The 5052-nt window shown below is 49.9% G+C and overlaps 1 long non-coding RNA gene across 1 annotated transcript in view; it reads right to left on the bottom strand.

Moving 5' to 3' along the window:
* Positions 1 to 242: 242 nt before the first annotated feature.
* LOC142700751 (uncharacterized) overlaps positions 243 to 5052 on the bottom strand; it is a 12243-nt gene continuing 7433 nt past the window's right edge. Inside the window, exons 2-3 of the long non-coding RNA XR_012866646.1 lie at positions 786 to 949; positions 243 to 319 (exon numbers count right to left, since the gene is read on the bottom strand). This is a non-coding gene — a long non-coding RNA (uncharacterized LOC142700751). The remainder of the gene's footprint in view (positions 320 to 785; positions 950 to 5052) is intronic.

Genomic DNA, 5052 nt, shown 5'->3' on the forward strand with positions numbered 1-5052 from the left:
TGTGTCCTTCTAGATACTCCCACTCCTCCATGGAGAGATAGACAGTGACATACTGACACCTTATAGGAACCTGACACACACAATGATACAGTCATTACCCAGACACCTCCAGTGCTGTTACTGGAGAATTTCCCAGCATTCCCAGCAGTGTCACCTCTCCAGTCAGCAGTTCAGTCATCTTGTAGATCAGTTCTAAGATCTTCTCATGTATCCGGGAGTGAGGGGGAGGCTCTGTGATGGGAATACTGCTCCATCCTCCTGACTCATGGATGATGGGAGTCGTACAGTCACACGATGTCTTCTTCACTATTGTGTACTCCTGTGTATGGAGAGAGACACTTAGAGAACTGAACACAGTATTCCCCCCTCAGTAGAAAGAGGGAGATTGTGACCCCGCTGTATAGACCTCTAGTGACCCCACATCTGTAATACTGGAGACCTCACCTACAAAAAGACATTGAGAAAATAGAACGAGGCCAAAACTAAAAAGGAAATAATATTGGGGGGACTAGATGGACCATGTGCTCTCCTCCTGCCGTCATCTTCTATGTTTCTATATAGATGTCATCCTGATCCTCCTGGTTCCTGGTCATTCTCATTGCTCTACAACATTACTATTGCTGCATTGGTGACATGACACATAACTGACCATATTGGTGGCTGACCTTCAGCTTCTTGACGTCACTTGGAAGGTCTGGACGCTGTTATACAGGACACTGGATTCTTCCTATTATGTATTCTCCCTTCCCTATGTGGGACTTGTTCTATAATGTAGAAAAGTTTACCTCTCCGCTCAACAGGTAGATGATCTCCAAGGTGAAGTCTAATATTCTTCTGCTCATCTCATTCCTGTGCTTGTCCATCCTTGGTGGGTCATTCAGGAGAAGGAACGTTGTGGAGGAGAAGATGAGAAAACTGGAGGAACTGGAGGATCTAGTACTGCAGACGTCTTTATGAAGAAAGGAGAAGATGGAGATCATACAGGGGACATCATGTGTGACATACAGAACCTCACTTATTGATCATTGAGAGAAACATCTTCTCAGAGCCGTCACCACATGGAATAAAGGGGTATTCCCAACACGGACATTTCTCCCCAGGATATGCCAGAAATGTCTGATAGATGCGGCTCCACCTCTGGGTGGCCTTGTTAGGCAGTTCCTGTAACTCCTATAGAAGTGAATGGAGAGGCACAATCTGCTCAGGTCCTCCTGCTATATAATCTGCTGCCAACAGATCAGACGGGTGGTATATGTGACAGATGCCCTTTATGAATGAATACACCCCTAATATAAGTTTTTACAGATATTAGAAGTTACCTCAGAGATCCTGGATCTTCAGAGACATCTAAAATTCTTAATTATTATAGTATTCCCCTTTTCCTTGTAGATTATTTTACCGGATAGTAACTTTATTCACATCTGAAAGACAGATACTAACCATGGTTAATGGGAACCGGCGGTCACGTGTGAATGTGCAGAAGGTCCCGCCAGTCCTGCGAGCATGTGCGGAAGGTCCCGCCAGTCCTGCGAGCATGTGCGGAAGGTCCCGCCAGACCAGTGTGGAGGAGCGGAAGGTCCCGCCAGACCAGTGGGCAGGCGCGGAAGGTCCCGCCAGACCAGCGGGCAGGCGCGGAAGGTCCCGCCAGACCTGCGGGCAGGCGCGGAAGGTCCCGCCAGACCTGCGGGCAGGCGCGGAAGGTCCCGCCAGACCTGCGGGCAGGCGCGGAAGGTCCCGCCAGACCAGTGCGCAGGCGCGGAAGGTCCCGCCAAACCAGTGCGCAGGCGCGGAAGGTCCCGCCAGACCAGTGCGCAGGCGCGGAAGGTCCCGCCAGACCAGTGTGCAGGCACGGAAGGTCCCGCCAGACCGGTGTGCAGGCGCGGAAGGTCCCGCCAGACCGGTGTGCAGGCGCGGAAGGTCCCGCCAGACCAGTGTGCAGGCGCGGAAGGTCCCGCCAGACCAGTGCGCAGAAGATCCCGCCAGACCAGTGTGCATGCGCAGAACGTCCCACCAATACAGTGTGTATGTCCTGGTAGTTTAGTGTGAGGAAGCAGCATGTATTGTGCTGGGTGTGCAGGATCTCTGCATCATCTTATCACTTAGCAGTCACATCTTACACACAGACTTCTGTAAAGCGTGACCTGTCCTCCATCGTCTACATTACTTGGTGCTTTTCCTTCTAAACCTGTTCCCCCACTTCTTCATTCTTCTGTGCTCCTTCTAGACCTGTCCTCTGCTTCTACATTACGCTGTGCTCCTCCTTCTAGACCTGTCCTCTGCTTCTACATTACTCTGTGCTCCTCCTTCTAGACCTGTCCTCTGCTTCTACATTACTCTGTGCTCCTCCTTCTAGACCTGTCCTCTGCTTCTACATTACTCTGTGCTCCTCCTTCTAGACCTGTCCTCCGCCTTCTACATTACTCTGTGCTCCTCCTTCTAGACCTGTCCTCTGCTTCTACATTACTCTGTGCTCCTCCTTCTTCTAGACCTGTCCTCTGCTTCTACATTACTCTGTGCTCCTCCTTCTAGACCTGTCCTCTGCTTCTACATTACTCTGTGCCTCTCCTTCTAGACCTGTCCTCTGCTTCTACATTACTCTGTGCTCCTCCTTCTAGACCTGTCCTCTGCTTCTACATTACTCTGTGCTCCTCCTTCTAGACCTGTCCTCTGCTTCTACATTACTCTGTGCTCCTCCTTCTAGACCTGTCCTCTGCTTCTACATTACTCTGTGCTCCTCCTTCTAGACCTGTCCTCTGCTTCTACATTACTCTGTGCTCCTCCTTCTAGACCTGTCCTCTGCTTCTACATTACTCTGTGCTCTTCCTTCTAGACCTGTCCTCTGCTTCTACATTACTCTGTGCTCCTCCTTCTTCTAGACCTGTCCTCTCTTTCTACATTACTCTGTGCTCTTCCTTCTAGACCGGTCCTGTGCTTCTACATTACTCTGTGCTCCGCCTTCTAGACCGGTCCTCTGCTTCTACATTACTCTGTGCTCCTCTTTCTAGACCTGTCCCCTGCTTCTACATTACTCTGTGCTCCTCCTTCTAGACCTGTCCTCTGCTTCTACATTACTCTGTGCTCTTCCTTCTAGACCTGTCCTCTGCTTCTACATTACTCTGTGCTCCTCCTTCTTCTAGACCTGTCCTCTGCTTCTACATTACTCTGTGCTCCTCCTTCTTCTAGACCTGTCCTCTGCTTCTACATTACTCTGTGCTCCTCCTTCTAGACCTGTCCACCACCTTCGGCACAGTCGATCACACCCTCCTGATACAAATTCTCTAGTCCCTTGACATCACAGACTTGGCCCTCTCCTGGATCTCCTCATACCTTACCAACTAAAGATTTACTATCGCTCCCTTATGGGTCTCAGTGTTCTGGATCCCTTACTCTTCTCCATCTAAATCTTTGATCAAATTTACCTCTGGTCTTGATGTTACCTCCCTGCTATCTAGAGTGTCTAACAGTTATCTCCTTTTTCACCTCCCACTTCCTTAAGATTAACATGGAGAAAACGGAATCATCTTTTCCCCATTTCACTCAACCCCCTTACCAGAACTATCAAATCACAGTTAATGGCTCCACACATTTCCCCGTCTCACAGGTCCGCTGCATTGGGATAACCCTTAATTTCAAATAGCACAGCCAAGCGCTTACCACTTCTTGCTGCCTCCACCTCAAAAACCTCTTGAAGTCAGTCTTTCCTCGAACAGACAAACATGCTAGTATATATGCCCTCATCATCTACTGTCTAGACTACTCCAACACCCTTCTCAGTGGCTTCCCATCTAACACTATTGCACCCCTCCTACCCATTCTCAACTCAGCTGCAAGGGTAAATCTACCACTCCCCTCATTCCACCTCTGCGGTCACTGGCCACCCATTGCCTACTAAATTAAGTTATACATATTAAAAATGACATGCAAGGCTGTCAACAAACCATCCCCTCCATACATCTCTGCCCTAATCTCCTGATACCTCCCCACACATAATCCCCGGTCCTCAAAAGAACTTCTTTGTTCTCATTTTATCTGTTCCTCACATCATCGTCTAGATTTCTCCCGTGCTTCCCCTAGTAGTCTACGAGGGCAGGGTCTCTCCTTCTCTTGTAGAGTGCAGTCTACGAGGACAGGGTCTCTCCTTCTCTTGTAGAGTGCAGTCTATGTGGGCAGGGTCTCTCCTTCTCTTGCAGAGTGCAGTCTACACGGGCAGGGTCTCTCCTTCTCTTGTAGAGTGCAGTCTACGAGGGCAGGGTCTTTGCTTCTCTTGTAGAGTGCAGTCTATGTGGGCAGGGTCTCTCCTTCTCTTGCAGAGTGCAGTCTACACAGGCAGGGTCTCTCCTTCTCTTGTAGAGTGCAGTCTACGAGGGCAGGGTCTCTCCTTCTCTTGTAGAGTGCAGTCTATGTGGGCAGGGTCTCTCCTTCTCTTGCAGAGTGCAGTCTACACGGGCAGGGTCTCTCCTTCTCTTGTAGAGTGCAGTCTACGAGGGCAGGGTCTCTCCTTCTCTTGTAGAGTGCAGGCTACGCGGGCAGGGTCTCTACTTCTCTTGTAGAGTGCAGTCTACACGGGCAGGGTCTCTCCTTCTCTTGTAGAGTGCAGTCTACGCGGGCAGGGTCTCTCCTTCTCTTGTAGAGTGCAGTCTATGTGGGCAGGGTCTCTCCTTCTCTTGTAGAGTGCAGTCTACGAGGGCAGGGTCTCTCTCCTTCTGGACCAGTCTGTCATTCATTAATGTTTGTCTCTTCTTATGTACTTAACCCCTTGGACACGCAGCCAATTCAAATTTTTCCTCCCTCCTTCCAAAAGCCAGAACTTTTTTGTTTTTCCGTTGGCATAGCCGTATGAGAACATGTCTTGTGCTGGACGTGAAGTAATGTTAAAAGGGGTTTTCCACGATCAGACAACGGATGACCTCCACTGGATAGGTCATCAGTATATGATGGTGGGGGTCCGACACCCGGACCCCGAACAGATCAGCTTCTCCGGCTGCCGGATGTTTTGAACGGTATGCAGTAGTTGGAGCCGGAAGCAAATGGCTCCGACCACTGAACAGCGGC

Source organism: Rhinoderma darwinii, unplaced genomic scaffold (genome assembly GCF_050947455.1).
Source record: "Rhinoderma darwinii isolate aRhiDar2 unplaced genomic scaffold, aRhiDar2.hap1 Scaffold_1908, whole genome shotgun sequence".
Taxonomy (NCBI): domain Eukaryota; kingdom Metazoa; phylum Chordata; class Amphibia; order Anura; family Rhinodermatidae; genus Rhinoderma; species Rhinoderma darwinii.